This window comes from Mus caroli, unplaced genomic scaffold (genome assembly GCF_978045245.1).
Source record: "Mus caroli unplaced genomic scaffold, Mus_caroli_1 scaffold_18, whole genome shotgun sequence".
Classification (NCBI taxonomy): domain Eukaryota; kingdom Metazoa; phylum Chordata; class Mammalia; order Rodentia; family Muridae; genus Mus; species Mus caroli.
Genome location: NW_028227273.1, coordinates 43,813,578 through 43,834,825, shown reverse-complemented (window position 1 = coordinate 43,834,825; position 21,248 = coordinate 43,813,578). Strand labels below are relative to the sequence as shown.

General features: G+C 36.7%; 1 protein-coding gene across 1 annotated transcript in view; it reads right to left on the bottom strand.

Moving 5' to 3' along the window:
• Tbc1d5 (TBC1 domain family member 5) overlaps positions 1-21,248 on the bottom strand; it is a 462,126-nt gene that overhangs the window by 173,987 nt on the left and 266,891 nt on the right. The window lies entirely within an intron of this gene.

Below are 21,248 nucleotides of genomic sequence, written 5' to 3'. Positions count from 1 at the left end.
CTTCTCTATTTGTCTTCCTTTAATTTCCTTAACTTGTCTTATTGCTCTAGCTAGTGCTTCAAGTATGATATTGAAAAGATACAGGAGTAGGAATAGTGGACAGTCAGTCTTGTCTCATCCCTGATTTTAATTGGATTAAGTCTTTTTCTTCTTTTTTTTAATATTTGGATGACACTGGTTCTAGGTTTTTAATATATAACTTTTATTATCTTGAACTACATCGTCTCTAGTTCTATTCTTGCTACAATGTATACTTTGAAGTCATGTTGGAATTATCACAGATCTTTTCTGCATCTGATGAGAAGAGCATCTGGCTTTCTTCTTTAAGTCAATTACCATGATGAATTTGGTTATATCATGGCTGTGGAATTAGCTCAGCTTCTCAGGGATAAAGCCAATTTGATGTAGAGGATGATATGTTTAGTATGTTCCTGAATTTGTTTTGTTTTTCTTAGTATTCTATTCTTTACTACAGATACTGACTTATAGTCTCCTTGTTGTTGTTGTTCTTGTTCTTGTGTCTTTACCTAGTTTTAGTTATAGAATAAGAATGATTTTACAAAAGACATCTAGAAAAATTCTATGTCTATTTTTGGGTTTGTGAGAATAATTTAAGAATTAGTTGAGGATTGATATAAAATTGTTCCTCATGTTGTAGTGATCTCCAGCCATAAAATTATTTTCAATGCTACTTCATTAACTGTATTTTTGGTCCTGTTATGAATCACAATGAATATATCTGATATGCAACCGTGGCAAAAGGGTTGAGACCCACAAGTTGAGAACCAATGACGTAAGGTGTTCTAAAAGTTGCCATCAAAGTCACACTGATTAAAACAAGAGATAAACTTGAAGTTTCAATAAAGAGTTCATTGTACTTTGAGCAAGACATGAATAAAGTCTATATAACAATTCAAACCTCATTTCAGACATTAAAGTTTTCTTTACTTTTTAAAAAAGTATCAAAGGGTGCCAAAACAAACAAGTTCATTTTCCTCTGCCCAGGTTCTATCAAATATATAGCAGAAAGAAAGATTAGTGGAAAGTAAGCAAAAAGCCTAAATAATTTCATCCCAAGTGAACAAATAATCAGCAATTCCTTGAGATAACTGAAGGAGTCTCCACAGCATTCACAGTGTAGGGACTGGCTGGGAACCTTGACATCCTCCTAGCTCTCCTTCCTTGCATGATCATACTTCACAACATTCAGAGTCCTCCAGCCCACCCAGGTGGCAGAAAGATATAGGTAACTTACCTGATCTCTCTGGCACAACTATCCCAATCTGGTTGCCCCTGGGTTCCATAACAAGGATCAAGATCTCTCATCCCCTCTCCCACTCTCTAGGATATGTCAAATCATAGGTACCTCCATATTACATATCCCATAGCACTCTCACATGGCATGAAGACACGGGTAAGTATATATACTTAGTAGTATATATTCAGAGATCGCAATGAACTTGGAGAATAAATGCCTGATCTCATCCAAAAAACCCACATAAAGGAGGCTGACGGAATTAATAGAGACAATACAGGATGTAAAAACCAAATATGATAAAGAGACAAGCATATTGAAGGGAATTCTCAATAGCTAGTACGAACATGGAGGAGAAAGCCTTCAAGAAGAATTAGACCACGAAGGCAAATTATATGAAAACAATCATATACACACACAGTTGTGGTGGAGACAGACACAGAGACAGAGGAGACAAAGAAAGAGAGAGAGAGAGAGAGAGAGAGAGAGAGAGAGAGAAAATACAGAAGCTGTAAGCAACACCAAATCTTCACACTATTGTATAAACGAAGAAGAATCCCCGATAAATGATAAAGACTAGACTTCAGAAAAGATCATAAAGGAAAACTTCCACAAAGTAAGGAAAGGCAGCCACTCAGATACAAGAAAGACACATATCACCAAACAGACAAGATCAAAAATGAACTCCCTACATCATGTCATAGCTTAAAAAGATAGAGAACAAGACAGGGGTACTGAAAGCTGTGAGGGAATAAGCATTAAGTCATATATGAACAGAAAAGCATCAGAATAGCAGCTGACTTCTCAATACAAACACTCAAATCCAGAAAAGCCTGAAAGTACCATAAGGTGACAGATGCTAACCTAGACTACTTTATCTAGAAAAATTATCTACCAAAGGTCAAAAAGAAAGAAAAACCAACAGGTTAAAAGAACTCATGCCAATGAAAACAGTCTTAAAGAAGCCACTGGAAACAATACTTCAGAGTCCCAAGAGGAGTGAGCATAGGCAAAATGCCGTAGAATGAAAACAAACAAAGCTATAGTTACCAAAGACAACCCATGACCAAGACACAAAGAGTCACCGAAACAAAAAGGAAATGACAGCAATAAACATACAACTTTTAATAATAACTTTGTCAAAGGCTTCACCTCTCCAATCCAAAGACACAGGGTGGCTTAATGGACTAGAAAACACAGCGCTATACTGTTTATATAAGAACCTCATTTTCGCTTTAAAGATAGTTACACTATCTTAAAGTCAAAGGCCTGCAAAAAGTATTCCAAGACAGTGAGACCAGGAAGCAAGTGCTGTGGCTATCCTAGTATTTGACAAAACAGCCTTCAATCTAGTATTTCATTCTAATCCAGGAAACAATTAACTACCAGAACATTTCAATCCTAAACATATATGCACCAAGTTCTGGTGCACCCTATTCATAAAAAACACTTATTGAAATTAAAGAAAAAATAACAACAACTCAGTGAGATTAGATTAACACCACTTTCTCTAATAGACAGGTCACTGAACAAAAATTAGAGAAACATCAGAATTAAATGGCATCAACATTAAATTGACTTAACAGATTACCTGCAAAATAGTTCACCTAAATCAAAAAAAAAAAAAAAAGTCTTACACTCATCAGCCCATAGATGACTGTCTAAAATATATCACATCTGCAGAAAGCATTCACACAGAGCTTCACAAAGTCAGAAATGCTGAGATGATACCACATACATTACCTGACCACAATGAAAAATAACTCAACATCTACAGCAAAGATAGAAAAGAATGTCTAGTACCTATTTATGAAGATTTAATGATTTATTACTGAATGATGAATGGATCAAAGAAATAAAATGACTTGAAACCAAATCCTGGAAATACAAGAAAATGAAAATACCAACCAAAAAATATCTCTGGGACACTGAAAGCAGTACTGTAGGGGAAATTTATATTTTTAGTTATTTAACTGTATTAAAAAGTCAAGAAAGAACACAAATAAATGTCTTAATAATGCAACTCAAGAATCTGGAAAAAGAACAAACCAAATCCAAATCTAGAAGACTGTAACCATAAATAAAAGTTAAAATAACAAAGTAATAATAATTCAGAGCAGAAATAAAATGAATGAATGGTAATGACTGTTCTGTCAGAAGGTTGCCAAGACTGACGGACCCTCGGTCAAATCAACCTAAAGAAAGGGATGAACCAAGTAACAGGCAAGGTGAACAGGGAACACATACTAGAAAAGATACTAAAGAAATCACAGGACTATAAGGGAATACTTTAAACACAACAACAACAAAACTATTACAATTGATTAGAAAATCCAAAAGAAATGGACTAACTTCCAGATTCATCAAAACTTCCAAAGTTAAACCAAGAAAAGAACAATATAAAAAGACCTACAACCAACGTTGTGTTTGAAACATTAACTAAGTCTTCTGACTTAAAATGCCATATCTCAGATAGATTACAACAGAGTTCAATCAGCCTTTCAGGGAAGATGCACAGCCAATACTTCTTAAATTATTTATAAATAGAAACAGAGGGTGCAACTTCACATCTCCTGTTATGAAGCCAGCATCACTATAATGTTAACTCAGGTGAAGACAGGAGAAATAACAAGCCTATAAGCCCAATGAACACATATCCAAAACCTTCAATAAGATACTCAAACCAGATATAGTCATACATCAAAAAGATTATCTACTATGGCCAAGATGGCTTTATTCCAGACATGGAGGGATATTTTGATATTCTAAGTCACTAAGTATAATAAATCATATAAATGAACTTAGGGACAAAACTCACATGGCTCAGTTCAACAGATGCAGAAAAGGCCCCAGCAAGCACTCACAATTTAAAAACTTAAGAGCGAATAGGCTTGAAGGGAACAGAGCTCCATGCTCTAAAGGCTCCAACTCAGGCTCCTGGGAAAGCTGGATATACACAGACAGAAGAGTGAAACCAGTTCCAAACCTTGAATTAACTCTAAATGCATCAAAGACCAAAATGTGAAACCTCAAACACTAAAACTAAATTAAAAATATGTAGCAACCACAAGGTACAGATGTAGAAAAGGCCTTTTAGAATAGGGCTCCATTTGCCTATGAATTAAGGCCAACATTTGATAAGTGGACCTCATGAAATTAAATATCCTCTGCAAAGCAAAGGGAATGATAACTGATTAAAGAAAAAAATCATCTTGTTTCCTTTCTTATCTCTAATTTCCAATTTTCCTAATATCTATTTTGTACCTTTTGATCCATAAGAAAACTAGGGGGAGCTGATTGATAAAAACGAAAATAAAATATATTAAAATTTTGTAGAATTCAGGTGTTTCAGAATAGTTTCGGGTTTAGATAATTTTATAGCTGTAATGAGCATTTCTCTTTATTCTTCTTTTGGAGATGATTTTTAACTGAGGATTCTAGTAAATCTAAAGCTTCAAAATCATGTATCAAATTAAAACAAACCATGCAAATATATTTTTTAATTTATTCAACTGTTTTCTGATTCATCATTTTCTTGACTAAAGCGTTTTAAAAAGAGGACACACAGTTAGATGAGTAGAGAACAGGGTGTGGGAGTTGGCATATCTGGGAGAAGTTGGTATAGAATGTGAATATTATCAAACCTTATGCTACAGAATTTTCAAAAAATAAAAAAGGGTATGACATGAAGATTTACCATCATTCAAATTACTATACAACAAATTTATCTTTCAAACCATAATCTCCAAAATGGACATCTTTCTCTCTGGTCTCAAAGAACTGCTGACTGCTTATACAGGAGGTCCAGTTGTATTATTTGTGTGCTTATAGAGGCTAAAACAAAGAATCGTGATGTCAAGAAGTTAACTCATTAACTTACCTAGTCATTTCGGAGGAAAAGGTATCACCGAACAACAAAGTATTGAAAGTGTGACTGTGGTGCTTTGAGGTCCCTGTCTGCAGAATGTGTGGCAGACAAGCAATGCCTATGCTGTTTCTAATTATTCCAATTATCATGGCACACTATGAAAACTTGATTAATAACACTGAAGATATTGTTGTGGCAATTAGCCATATGGTTGTGGGACTTTATTCTGTCACGATTTAGCCATTAGCATCTACTTATGTTTGTCAGAACAGTGCATCCGTGACAAGCTGAAGTTCCGCTCACCTTGCCGAGTCCCCTGTGAGCAACACTAGAGAACTGTTTATTCCTGGGAGTCTCTTGCCTGAGTAAATTTTTCATGTGGCATCCGGTCTGACTGGGAACAAATGTCAAATAGCTTATGTGTCGACCCATCAAGCTCAGCAGCTCTGAAAATCCACTTTGTGCCTTACGTGTAAAAACAAAGTGACTGAAGAAAATAATCTGTCCAGTAATTATTGGTCATCTATGTCGTCCCCTGTATTGACATAGTAATTCAGAGAAACTGAGTTTCATGCACTAACATGTAGAATTATGTAACTGTGTTACTATAAGGATATATACAAGCTTGTATATGTAAATATGCTGTATACCCCTATTTACCACCCTATTTCAGCATATATGCATGACATTGGTAACTATTTTGTCCAAGAGAATTGAGGTAATGCAGTTAATTATTGAGGAGATAATCTTGTTAATTATGAGTGATAGTTTTAGGGAAAAACTTAAAGACGATGGTTACATCTTAAAATAATGCTGTAAATATAACAATCAAAGGCCTTGCTGTAGAGAATTTTTTTAAAAAAATTAGAAATTACATTTTACATGTTCAAATTGAATGCATGAATTAATTTGTAAACTATAAAGCTTTGGAGTATTTGCTAGTAGCAGGCAGGTTTCCTGATTGTTTTCTTAGGAGTTGGTGACATGGTGAACAGTTCCACTATTTACAAACCTTAAGGCTATTCAGAGCTTTACAGAAGGATGTTCTGGGTATAAGTAACAGAAGGGGGATAAAGAAGACTCCTGTGTTTCCAGTTCACGTTGTGTCCTCCCTGCACTGGGAGTGGAGCATAATATAAGGGGGCCAGGCAGCAATGCTTTGCCTGCAAAGGTTTCAAACTGAGAGGTTCAAAGTAAAGAACAAATAATCTATGCAGCTATCTATAGAACAGACAACACATGTGGAAATGCTTTCAAACAAGGTCATGAATCACCAAAGCAGAAAGTTCACATCTAATTCCAGCTGCCCTCACAGGTAGGGAGATAGCAGCAGGATTGCCTGAGATACAGGTACAGCCAAGGAGCTGGACAATGCAGCCCTCTTAGGACATCTAAGATTTTCTTGGCTAAGACACTATTACCTGACTGAGAGCAAGTAAGCCTGTCAAGAAAATAGATGTATGGCAAACAGAGTTTGGTTAAGCAGCTAACAAAAATACTTCATGTTTCATGTGAGGAAACTGAGACCAAGGAAGATGAAAATACCCCTAAAGTAGTGGTCCTCAACCTTCCTGATCCCGCGACCCTTTAATATGGTTCCCCATGTTAGGGATCCACAACTGTAACTTTATGCTTGTTGCTATTTCATAACTGTAATTTTGGTACTATTATGAATCATAATATAAATATGCTTGGAGATCGAGGTTTGCCAATGGAATGGTGACCCACAGGTTGAGAACCACTGCCCTAGAGAGTTGATGAGTGCTGTGCCTGGGAGTTTATAACCACAGTGTGATTAGTATGACGGTAACAACATTATGACAGCTGAGTCAGTGGTGGAATGAACTGAGTAATTTTATCTAGTTCACATTTGTTTATAAAATAAGCAGAGTTCTATGTCTAGTAGCAAATGTGTACTGCCCCTCTCTAGTACTTGTCACTGATTCTTGTTAACATTGGTAAATCAGCACGAGATAATTCTGTGTTCATAAATTGTAATGCAGGCACTGGTCTCTGAATACATCACATTAACACTTACTAAGTCTATTAATTTTTCATTGTGAATACACTGCAGTCATCTTTAGAAAAATGTACAACTAATACTTCTATTATGAAAGCTTTGCCTACCAAGCAAACTTAGTTGTAACGATCTGATCTAATCAATAACATCTAATATTTATTTGTGTAGCTACAGTGTTGACTGCTTTCCATGTACCACATCATTTGATTCTAAATTTTTACAAGGTGTTGTGTAGATGAGGAACTGCCGCTAAGGAATGTACATATTCAGAGGAGGCAATAGCATAAGAAGTGGGGATGGAATTCCACTTCAGGTAGGCTCTGTCATAGTCTTAATCAGTGTTCTAGGTTGGCCTCCACCAACTGATGTCTAAGCACAAATGCAACTTTGTATTTGTCACATTTAATCATGGTAAGTTTTTAAAAAGTTTTAAATTGAATATTCTAAATAACTAAATCAAATCTTAAAAGTTGACAACTGTAGAAAGAAGTAACACTTTTTTACAATTTTCCCTCACCCCAGCTCTCTATACTCTGTCTACTGCACCTGGGAGGACAGTGGCTCCTAGTCCCTAAACCTGGCATTCAGTCTATGGGAGCAAAACTCAGCATTCTCCGACTCACACTTGCCTACCCATTTCCATTTCAACTCCACTGCCCTGACCTCACCACTTCTCAGCAGATAAAATGTTCCAGCTTTCCTATCTGTCTCCCCATTGCCATCATTCAGGCCCATTCTGCTGCAGAGATCATTCTAAAATAAAAATCAATCATGTCCTGAACTACCCTTGGAAAGAGATCTCCCTGCTTAATGAGACATTAGATGAATAAACAGATGACAACTTTCCAGAACAACATTCCCTTTCATACACAACTTAAAACTACATGCTTTTTAAAAGATTAGAATCAATTTCTTCTTCATATTATGGTGGGTTGCCATCCCACAGTCAAAAACTCTGATCCAGAATTGCTCCTGTCTAAAGGAACTGCAGGAACAAAAACTGGAGAAGAGACTGAGAAAAAGGAGCTCAGGTGACTGGCCCAACTTGGGATCCATCTCAAGGCCTGGCACTATTTCTGATGCTATGCTGTGCTTACAGACAGAAGCCTAGCATGACTGTCCTCTGAGAGGCCCAACAGGCAGCTGACTGAGACAGACATAGATTCTTATTACACTCAAGTCAATGGACTGAAGTCAGGGACCCTTGTAGTTGAATTAGGGAAAAGCTGGAAGAAGCTGAGGAGTAGGGTGACCCCAGAGGAAGACCAGCACTCTCAACTAACCTAGACCTCTGAGATATATCAGACACTGAGCCACCAACCAGGCAGCATATAAGAGCTGGTCCAAGGCACCAATACATAGACAGCAGAGGACTGCCTGGCCTAGCCCCAGTGAGAGAAGAAGCACCTAACCCTGGAGAGGTTTGAGGCCTCAGGGACTGGGGAGGTTTGGCAGAGGGATGTGGATGCAGGGAATGGAGTGTAAGGTGTGGACATCCTCTTGGAAATGAGGTGGGGAAAGGAGGAGGAATGGGATGAGGAACTGTGGGAGGGGAGACCAGGAGGTAGGTAATGGCAGGACTGTAAAAAAAATAAATAAATGTAGTAGTAGTAATAAGAGTAGTATAGGTAGTAATTGAGTAAAACCATCTACCTGTTTTTTCTTTTTTAAAAAAAGCATCTTATTTTACATGTGAGTGTTTTGCCTGCATGTATTTATGTGCACCGTGTGTGTGTCAAGTGCTCACAAAGACTAGGAAAGGGCACTGGATCTATTGGAACTAGAGTTCTAGATGGTTGTGAACCACCATATGGGTGTTGGGAATCAAACCTGGGTCTCCTGCAAGAACAATATGTGTGTGCTTTTAACCATTGAGCTGACTCTCTAGACCTTTATTCTGCTTCACAATACAAGCTGACAATTGAAGGTTAATATTAATAACAAACTATACTTCAACATGTATTTTACAGCTTTGGTGTTTTTGTTTGGTGTAGGTGTATTTTCAGAGAGCGTAGTATTTGTGTCAGATTTCAGCTATAATTTCCAGCTAGTGCACTTGGGCAAGTTAGCCTCTCAGGGAACACTAAGTTCCTACTCACAGAGCTGCTATGAGACCAAGCACCTGATACGACCTGTTAAAAGATGCTCTGCAGCTAAGTGAGCCTGAGTTACGTCTTGCTTTCCTTTTATTTAGAATGTTCTTTATGACTCGTTTATTACAGTGCATTCCCAAGCCATAAACTGCCTTGTTTCTTCTAGACATAGGTAACTATTATTTAGTTATAACTACTTTTTTCAGAGGCCTCTATTAAAAAATATTGATGTTACCCTAAATGTAAAATCTGACAGTGTGTATTCATGTACAAATAAACACTTTTAAAATTTTCAAACTTCTTGAGATGAAGTAAGTGATGTACAAAAAATACAAAGCCCTTGAGATCCCTGCTTAACACAGAGTCTGACAGAGTCTCAGGTCCTAGGGTTTTGTTTTCATTTAAATATTCATTTTTCCCTGAATAAAGAAAGCTGATTTATGACATGGAATATTTAACTTTCTTCCCGGGAAAGAGGTTTGTAAAATTTAAAAATCATTAGTCAAATTTCCCTTTTCCCCATAATTTGCCCATTCTATAATCAAATTAAGCTGAAGTAATAAAATTGCTCCCTCCAGTACTGTGTATTGGCTGACAGTGTCCCCAGGAACTATCACAGTTGCCATGGAAGTCTCATCTTACATGTATATGTTATTAAATGTATACCTTTACTATCAGTGATTGTATTTCACTATCAGTGATCAAATCCCTCATTTGCTAATATGGGAGTCTCTAATATTAATGTGCTTGCAAATTTTCTGAAAATACTGTTAGAATGTGAATTCATACAACAGTGAATTCAGCTTTCATAATTTTTTCCTAGCAGATTCTTCTGGCATGTCTGTCTACATTTCGCTTTTGATTCAGTACATGCATGTTGCTAGTGGCATCAGAATTACGCACTCTTCTTGTTGTTATAACACAGTTAGGATGTAGGGTCCATGATGGTGTGGAAGTCAGACAGCAGAAACCCAAGACAGGAAGTAGAGAGGAGCAAATGCTGATGCTCTGCTGGCTTTCTCCCTTTGTGTTCAGTCTGGGATCTCTGCCTCTGTGGTGGGACTGTTCACTGTAACCTAATCTACAAACGCCTTCACAGATGCACACAGAGGTTTACTCCATAGGTACTTCTGGCATCTGTCAAGTTGACAATCATACTAACCACTACAATAGCCATAAGGGCTAGGGTAAAAAGTTTAAAATTCCAAGGATTCTTCATCATACATTAGAAAAGAAAGAATATGTATGCTTGTTTCCTGGCACTGTACCCAAGGCCTTGCTGTGGTTAGGCAAATACTCCACCATGGGTCAAAAGGCAGTCTCTAATTGGGAGTAGATGTGAACATCCTCAAAGTTCCACTATTTTGTCACCAAAAAGACTGTGTCTCTTCATTTGAAATATGTATAAAATAAAACACAACTCACACCAAATACTATACTATTCTGCATACTATGCACTTATAGTACAAAATAATGGGCAATCCCACAAGGACTAATATAGAGTATTCCTGCAAATTGAACAACTATGTTGCATATCACCAAATAAAATGATTAAAAATAAGAAAAACAAAACTGGGATTGGTGAGTTAACTGAGTGGTTGAAGGCGCTTGTTGCCAAGCCTGACAAGCAGAGTTAGTTGGACCCCATGAATTTACAAGGTAGAGGGGAAAAACTCAACTTCCAAAAGCCTTTCTCTGACCTTCATGTGTTGTTATGCATGAGTGCACACATGCATGCACACATTTATACATACATGCAAACTCGAAATAAATAAATGTAAAAATAGGTAGAGAAACTAATGGTGACCAAGTAGAAGTGAAGCTGAAAAGCTATCTTTTTTTAAATTCTATAAATACACTGAGGATTATAAAACTGTTCCACAAGGCCTTGTGCTGCTCCCCTCTATCAGCATATCTCATTGTTTTCCAAAGCTAATGCACACAAGAAACACTTCTTTCTCCATCTTGTATGAAGTTATATTATTGGGCTCTTCTCGATTTCTACTCACCAACTGTGAGGGACTGAAGAATCTGCATTGCTGACTACCTCCCAACTAACAGTTCTAAGGCCCGAGACTCAGTGCGTTATGCCATTCTGAAGTGTCTGCACATGCTACTTCTCCTTAAAGCAGCTTATCATTGTCTTAAATATCTGAGCTTTCATTCAAATGATATTTCACAGTTTAACTATATTTTAAATAGTACAGTAATTACAACTTTTTACCTATAATAACATATAAGAAAAAAAAAACACTGCAGTGTTTGACTGATAAATCGTGATCTTAAAAAATGTTGCAGAGATTAGGGTTCCTAAAAATAAGTGAGGGCAGGGGATGATCAGTAAAGGCTCAGAGGTTCCTAAATGAAAATTATTGTTTGTTCTTTCAGTACGTTCTTAATGCCTTCAGCTGCAGAACAGCTCATTTCTGAGACTGCTTTTGGCCTCTTGAGTTAATCACACCAGGATGAGTTGGTTTAGCTCACATGCCTTTAGGAGTCATGATACAGTTAAATGACTAAACAAGCAGCAGAAGAAGTTTATCTCTGGGAACAAAGTAGTTAGCACACAGGTCTACAGATGACACTCGTATCGTAAGACACTCATAAATATCATGTTCATTTTAGATGTGTAAAGAAAGACTTCTGCCATGCCTTATGAAATAAATTACATTTTATTAGTGCCTGAGTGTTTCATAACTTTAATTTTTTTGCTTCAAGAGTAGAGAACTAAGATTGAGTAGTATATTTCACTGACAGGTTGACAAATGGCTCATTAGACACTTAAGGAGCTGAAGCTAATTATACAATTTGGGGATATTAATTGTGACTGTTTAACAAGTCACACTGGTGGTCACTTTTCGTCAGTATCTCACAAACCAACTGCAGAAGAAAACTAGGAGCAAGGGAAAAAGAACATATTAGGTCAGTGTAGCATTGGCTGGAGGAATGAATGGGAGGAATGGCAGAGATTACCATGATGGCCTGTCCCTGCTGGGTCACCATAATATCCAGCTATCTCACAAAGCAGTCACCTCATAATCACCCAGCAGCCTAAGATATGAGGTCAAACTTGACTGCCTATGTACAACCTGCATGCAATGATATCTTGTATTTTACAATCTTCTGCTAACATCACATAGTAATAGCCTATGGGCAAAGAAACAGATGTAATTTGCTATACATTTGTATGAGCAGATCACTTAATTTAGGTCTCTATCCAACTAAATTATGCTACTTAAATAAGGCTTCTTTCAATAAAATATACCACAACCACACAAGGTTATTAACTATGAATAATATTTTTAAGTTCTATTTACTTTCCTGTTAACGGCTTACATAGATGTATATTAGACAATTTATGAATTTTAATTTTGCTTAAAACATCTTAACAAATAGCATCAATCTAAGTTGCTTTGAAACAAGTTCATTCACTTTTAGAGGGAATAATTCAGTGCACTGTAAGTTCTTGTTTTCACAGATTTCTACCCTTCAGATATATTATAGAACATGGCATATATTAAGCCATCCATATGGAAGGTATGTGCTAATATTTATGCCAAAAACGGTTATATTAATATAAACCTAAAATCCTGTTAAAATCAGGGAGAACTATTATTTTTAAAATATCACACTAAGTTTCTTTGGCAAATACCAGAGACTCAAATTTTATGGTTTTTTTTTTTTTTTTTTTTTAACACAAAAATAAGGGAGAAAGGTTGTCCTGTAGATACTGATTCTCAGCCTTGAGTTCATAGACAAGGGCGCTATCACACTCTTTTGGAAAAAAACTGATTATATTTCACTTTACTATCTGAATATGTTTTTAGTAGAAAAAAAATCCCTTAACATTGCCTCTTAAATCCATTTTTTTTCTCATCTAGAAAGAAGGGTAAAAACGTAATGATTTTTTTCTTACACGAGTTGCTTTCTTTCCTCTCAAACAACAAGCAGCTGACCAAGCAAATAAACAAAATCCTAAGACAAACCACACCCCATGCAGCCAAGCTGTTGCTTTAGCTTACTATTACGGTCTCTAAGCAAATGTGCCCAGAGGCAGCCAGGAACACATACACACGCATCTAGTTCCATGAGTCCAGGCACTCTGAAGGAACAGCGGTTCTTTCTATAATGCTAAGGAGCACAGTACTCACTTAATAGTAAGTCCCAGAATTTAATGATGTAACTGAAAATGAGTCCTTTTGTGAATGTGTGTGTGCTCGCGTGCGCACACATTATATATGGACATGGACATATATATGAAAACAGAATATGTTATTAGGGCATTACGCTTCTGTGCTAATAAAAACTTGGTACTTAAATGCAGTTTTATTTTCTGCAAATTAAATTTATCTTTAAGTTTTACCTGAGTTGCATTCATTAATACTATATGAAATGTTTGAAAAGGTGATAGAACCCTCTGCAGTGTTTTCAAAAGGACCTATTTGCTGTATTACAGGGCTGTTTAGATTTGTTGAAAAAAGAAAAACACGAAAAGGAAGACAGGGAAAAAAATAAGTATGTTTTCTTGTCAATCCATACCACACTGAGCTGTTCTGCATTCCATTTATAGTCCACTGTACAGACAGGTGAAAATTTTACCCTGGAACAGGATTTAAACAAATTATGGGCTACAGAAATGTGTCATAAATCAACTTCACATACTGAACAAAAGATAAACAACAGAAGATTTATATTCTGACAAAAGGAATGGTCTCTAACTCTAATACAAAGCAGAAGGAAAGAAGAAAGCCCGCCCTGCTGTGCTACTGCAGCAGGCTCTCCCTGCCCTTTTTATATGCTAACTCACAATAGTAATTATGGATCTTGTAAGTTGACTTCTGTTTCCAGAACTATGAGTTGTAGTAAAAAAATGCCTTTTCATGGAGACAATTACCATTAATCAAAACACTGAGAGCTAATACCACTCAAACCCAACCTACCGCTGTGCCCAGCAATATATCAAACTGTCTGTTGTCAAACACACTAACAAACTTAAATGGGCTGTTTCCACTACAGACAAAACAAAACAAAAAAACAAAACAAAACAAAACAAAAAAAAACCCAACAACAACAACAACAACAAAAAACCTTGCTAGCTAAGTAATTTTAAAATCCAAACTGCTATCCCAGTAGTCCTTCCTGTCACCACCTCTTGCCTTTCAGTGTTCAGTCACAGCCCAGCAGTTGTCAGGTCACTACTCAGGTCTGGGAAGAGAAAGCCACTGGAACTGCCAGATGAAAGGACCTGCAGAGACTGTGTATTTCAGTGGATCTGCTCAATCTTCAAATATTTAGTATAGCAGTACACTTGGACATGTAATTAATTAACTTTTTGGGGGGCTTGAAATGTTCCATTTGTAAGCAAAATATATGAACATAGAAAAGGTTATTCTGTTAGACGCAGAAACATCCAACTTGTTTCTACAACAGCTATACAAGGTATAAGGTTACAAGGCTCATAAAGACATTTTCTTAAGCTCTTTTATAAAAAAAAAACACGTATGTATTCATTTCTGTACTGGTTTGCATGGGAGTCAGTGGATTTTTTTCCCACTGTATGGGTCCCAGGGATAGAACTGTGGGTCACAGGCTATGGGTTAAGTGCCTTTACCTACTAAATAATGTTGCTGGCCCAATTTACTTTCTTAAACAAATAATCGAGAAAATGACAAAAGAAATTAGCTGCTGGGAGCTTATGTATCCAACATTTATATCACCACCATATTTCAGTGTGCAGCTCTCTCCACAAAGCAACTGTCTATAAATATCTGAGTTCCCTTACAGCCCTGGAAGAGTACCACATGCCTTCCACTGTTTTTATTATTATTATTATTTATTATTATTATTATACCAAAAGTATTTTTTATCCAACCTCCAAAAATGAGGAAGATTTTACAAGTCAGAAGGCTTTGACAACAATTCCTAATTAGAAAAGATCTCAAAGTATTTTATAAAAATAAAGGTAAAAGGGGTGAAGGCCAGGGGTTTAACAGACAGACCAGGCACTGGTGAGCAGGCAAGTCACCACTTACTCCTGTGCTTTGTAAGCCAAGACCCACCAAATGTAATTACATTTTTGTTTATAATGGTCTCCTTACTAACTTCATGTCACCATGCTGCTTCCTGTTAGTACAAAATGGCCTTCTACAGTTATTAGTAAATAATGCATATGGGTGGTGCCTTCACATATGTAAAATATTATAACTGAATATTTACAAAATATATTCATAATATACAAAAAATGACATGATATGAAGTGATTAAGTCAAAATACACACATGAGCAAATTGTCTAGACCCAAATGATTTCTTTAGGTTTATGTACTAAAAGTACAAATTTAGTGTAGAAGGCCATAAAGATGCTACACAGCCCGCTACATTTTTACTGCTAGTGATCCCCACAATTAGTACAAAGACAATAAGGAGAAAGGCCTCAAGTCCACTCGGAGGCACTGTAGTGTAATTTACCTCACAAGTTTCTGCATTTACAAACCTCTTCTAGTGGAATCTATCACCATTGTTTTTTAGCATCATTCCTTTCCCCTTCTCATTTAGGCATAAACTCCTATCTTCTTTACACCTTCCTTTAAATGCTTAATACAAATAACCACAGGAGAATCTCTTCTCCCCTTGAAAAACTGCAAATAAAGATGTCAGCTACTGAGTATATTTGTGGCATCTCCAGCAGCTGCTGTTAAATACCAGCTGGTCTAGCTGATTAAAATTACCTCCGAGTTGGTATTATAAAGATGCCTGGGCAGCGCTGCTGTATTAATGGATTATTGAGTGAGCGATGAAAACCTTGGCCAGCTGATGCATTTTATTACAGATAGGCTTTATGATGTGTAATCACTGTAATTTTTACAACAGGAGGAAATATGAAAAAGGGAGTAAACAAAATCCCCATAGAAACTGCCCTAACTTGATTATTTCTACCAGTCTGTTTCCTAGAAGGAATCAAAATACATATTACTGGGCATAAATATACAGGTGTGCACTTATTCCCATAATGTATCCATCCATCTATGGGACAAGTAGAGGATGCTCACAGAAAATGGATGTATAATTTATGGGAACAGACATTCCCTGTCTGCCAAACCACCCAATTGGCTACAATGGGATCATATGACCCAAGCTACTTTTCAACTGTTCTCCAGCTGGGCAACAGCTGAAAATCCCAATCTGGCCAACAGGATAGTGGTTTGCAGGATTAAAGGTTGGATCACTTTGCTTTCTCAACTGTTTCCTTGCACTGGGTTTCCTATAAGCCAGCATGGTTTTCATTTTTATTCTTTAACAGAACTCTACCAAATTGTTACCCAAATCCTAAACTTTTATGTTTACAAAAAGGCATGGCAGCCTACTGGCGCAGCTATTATTTGTGAATAACATAGCAGCACAGGACCCCACTTTATCATTTTACACAGTCCTCCAAATTTATTCTTCTATTTATGCCACTCTCCGGGCTACAGTGTGCTCCCAGCTGCTTTTTAAGAATGAACAGTGACTCTCCGGAGGCTGTGGCCAATTAAAATACCTCAAGTAGAAAATAAACTTCACTGAAGTATGCTACTGGGTGAGTAAGTCTTCTAGGGGAAAGCAAATACCTCAGGTTGGGTTACCTCTTTAGGTAATTCACAAGCTTTCCTTGAAATAATAATGCAATACTTACCTGAAAGTAATGTTAAGTTTATTGTTTTTGTTTTCCTGTAAAATAATTAAGATCAACTTTTATCATAGCTAGATTAATACATGAAATGTGACTGCAAAGTTATGCTTCTTTCTTTCAGGAAAGAAACTGAAATTTTCACAGGAACAACTTCTTCAGAATCCTTTGCATGTTTTAAGACTACCTGCTATACATTAGTGTATTGGTGTGCAGTGTTTTGGAGGGTGAGAGATGCTCTAGCTTCTAATTAGAGTCAAATGTGGTCAGTGAATATTGTAATAATAAACTTTTAAAATATTTTCTAATACACATATGAAACAAGTTTTAATGTAGCCTCTATGCTAGTAATGACAATCCCAGAAGGATTTCCAGAGGTATTTTGAGCAATTACATTTGATTAAAATAAATGTTATTTTAAAACATTAAAGTGACCTGTTTTAAAAGGTCCATGGTAAGTTTGGATTTTTATTTAATACAATATTTATTTCAATATTTATTTATAATTACTTAAAGTTGTTTGGTTTTCAAAAGGAAAAAATCTAGTAATATTACTTTTATATGTCTGTAAGTTGAAAATAAATAGAATTTATTTACAAATCTAGTCAAATTTATGTGAAAAAAAAACGCTTACATAAAATTTTACAAGAACTGTCCGAATATTTGTACCAGTCCTTAACCCTCTAGAGAGGCATGGGCCATTCTGAGTAACAACGATAGTCCTCTTAATATTCATGTTATCTTACTTGATGCTTGATGTCCGTAGTCACTTAAGAATTTGTTTACTAGGCAACCTTAGAAAATAGGAGCTTGGGGGATCCCCCCAGAGTGCACCAGAGACCTGGGAGGTGAGAGACTCCCAGGATTCACAGGGAGGGACTTTTGATGAAATGCCCTACAGCAGGGATAGGGAACTTATTAAGCCCACCTCTAACAGGAAGACAGAGCATCAAGTGAGGGATGGGGTTGCCATCCCACAGTCATACCTCTGACCCATAATTGTTTCTGTCTGAAAGAATTACAGGGATGGAAATGGAGAGAAGCCTGAGGAAAAGAAGGTCCAGTGATAGGCCCAAAGTGGGATACAGGTCAAGGGGAGGCCCTAAGGCCTGACACTATTACTGAGGCTATGGAGCACTCACAAAAAGGGACCTATCATGACTGCCCTCTGAAAGACCCAACAAGCAGCTGAAAGAGTCAGATGAAGATATCTGCACCAAACCAATGGACAGAAGCAGCTGACCCCTGTTGTTGAATTAGGCTAAAAGAATTTGAGAAGGGTGATCTTATAGGAGGACCAGCAGTCTTAATTAATCTCGACCCCCGAGATCTTTCAAACACTGGATCACCAAACAGACACCATACACCAGCTGATATGAGACCCTCAACACACATACAGTAGAGGACTTCCAGGTCTGTGTTCATTCAGAGATGATGAACCTAACCCTCAAGAGACTGGAGGCCCCAGGGAGTTTAGAGGTCAATGGGGTGGAGGGTGGGGGCATCCCCCTGGAGATGGGGTGGGGTAGGGAGGAGGTATGAGTTGTGGATCAGTTGGAGGGTGGGAGGTGGGGTGGGGAATGGAATATGGAGTGTAAAACATGAATTACAAATAAAATTAAATAAAAAAGAATTTGTTTACTGAATATTACTTGTATTGTCTAAACATTACTTTTAAGAAAACCAGTGAATTGCACGAAAGTTACCAACTATTATCCAATGCAAATAAAAAGTATAAAACTGAAGAAACTAAGAAAAATCATGTCATTTTTCATCAATTAACTAGAACACAGAAGCCTGGCATGTAAGAGTCAAAAGCTAGCTGGTACTGGTCAGGTGACTGTGGAGCCACCAGTTCTGAAGTGTTCCTTCAGCCTGGGTGTACAGGCTGGTCTCCCACTGCCTCAGGGCTTCATTCAAGACATTACACCTTGAGAAGCTAAGGGCCTATGAAGACAGTCTTGGTATAGGCAATTCAGTTAGCCTTCTTTCTTCTAAGGTTATGGTGTTGTTTTATAAATGAGGGAGTATATGCTATATGCTGTGTGTGTTGTATGATGTGTGCTGTATGATGTGTGACTACAAAATTTAAATGGAAATTAAGATGCATGGCTGGACAACTTAGGCTTTGATTTTACTGCCCTCTCTCCCCATCTTCTTTCTCTTTCTGTCCCCATGTCTTAAGTGATGGAACACACTGGGAAGGGGCGAGGAAGGGACATGATGTGACTGAATACACTAGACTTGCACCAGATCAGGCCAGACAAAATGCCAGTGTGCATGACTGTGCATGACAGAGGGGCTCATGAAGTTCTACCATAAGCTGAGGTGATGGAGATTGGTAATTGATGGCTGCCAGAAAGAAACTGTTAGCTTCAGGGATGTAGTGTCAGACTGGCTCTACCCATCCACAGAGGCATCACTGACACTGAGTAGACTCAGTAAGTTTTAATAAAACCATAACAATGAACACTGAAGTGTGAGGGAAGCATGGTAGAAGAAATTCAGAAGAAATTAGAAGCAATTCTATATAGATGCAGATACTCACAGCCTTCGGACTCAGCCTGGGGACCACAGTGGAAGAGCTAGAGGAAGGAATTAAGGAGCTGAAGGGGAATGAAACCCCACAGAAGAAAAACAATATCAACCAACCAGACCCCCAATACAAATTCCATCCATCTTTACTATGTATTCATTCATACTAAAGTGTTAAATATAGTCAAAACATTATAGAATCAATAAATTTAAAGGTTATAACAAAAGAGCTATGAAGATACAAAAAAATAGTTTATTTCAATTTTTGTTTGCAGTATAGATGAATACTGTGCTAGAGTTAAGTAACTGGATTACCAAATGTGCATATGAATGAGTAGTGATTACAAATATGTTAGTTCTAGAACATACTATGGTAGAGAAAATTCAAAGACAACACTTTATAGAAGTATTAAAAAGTTATGAAATCATAGGATCTTATTAATAAAAGAAATATGAAAATACCAAAAAACAACTTTAAAAATTCCCATCGAAGGTACCAGTAAAGAACCCACTGTTTTATTTTGGCTTAATATGCAATGACAGCTATCACAAAATGTGTTTTTAAAAAAAATCCCAGTATCAAACAATAATTGACAAACAAAAGATGACCTATGTTAATTATTTGAATGACTCCATTTCAGTACAACAGTAGTAATCATTCTTAAAGTTAATAGAAAACATGGTGTGCCGGGCGTGGTGGCGCACGCCTTTAATCCCAGCACTCGGGAGGCAGAGGCAGGCGGATTTCTGAGTTCGAGGCCAGCCTGGTCTACAAACTGAGTGCCAGGACAGCCAGGGCTACACAGAGAAACCCTGTCTCGAAAAACCAAGAAAAAAAAAAAAAAAAGAAAACATGGTGTAAATTACTTTTAGGATGTATTATTTTGTATTATCATCATAATAGCATTAACACATTAGATATTACGTAATATTCAGGAGTTTATGGGTATTGAGTCATACATTTTAAGATGAATACCACCAATTAACCTGAAATTAAGATAAAATCATTTGGAATGATGTCAGCCAATGTTAATACAATTGTTGCATAGTAATGATTAATTTTATATAAGTTTATTATGTTAAACAAGTTTATTGGCTTAGTAATATTTACCATGAATGCAGCAAACATAAATAGATGGCACATTTCCCTCCTCATAAATCTTCAAATTACAAACTTTTATAAAAACTGCTTTTTAAAACGGAGTAGTAGTGACTTTTCTTCAACATCCTGACACTGGGTATACCAACCACATTCAGGTCAAAGGTCACACTCAGTAACAGAGGTCTAAAACAAAATGGACTCCGTGTGTTGTTTTTATTGGTGTGTGTATGTATGTGTGTGTGTGTGTGTGTGTGTGTGTAAGAGAGAGAAAGAATATGAAGTGGAGTAGGAGTTGGGGGGGTGGGTAAGAAGAATATGATAAGAAAATAGATCGTATCAAATTTGCTTTTAGAAAAGTAAAAGAATTTTAAAAGTTAAAAAAATAGATTTGGTAAAACGTTTAGTAAAACGAATATTCTGGGTATAAATTAATATACTCCAAGTTCATGCTACCTGACTGCATAGTAAAGTCACCAGTTTAATTAAACTGCTAAAAATTATTGAAGCTGTTTAATAATAACTTCTTTTCATTGTATTAAAGACCCTATTATATTGCAAGCAATAACTGAAATTAGGAAAGATGGATAGCAGTTTTCAGTTTATTTATGAAAAAAACAGTTTAAACAACCAACCCTAAACCCTTTCTTTAACTTAAAAATTTCGTTGAGGCATTAACGTATACCAATCCTTTGCATCACAGAAAGGAAAAC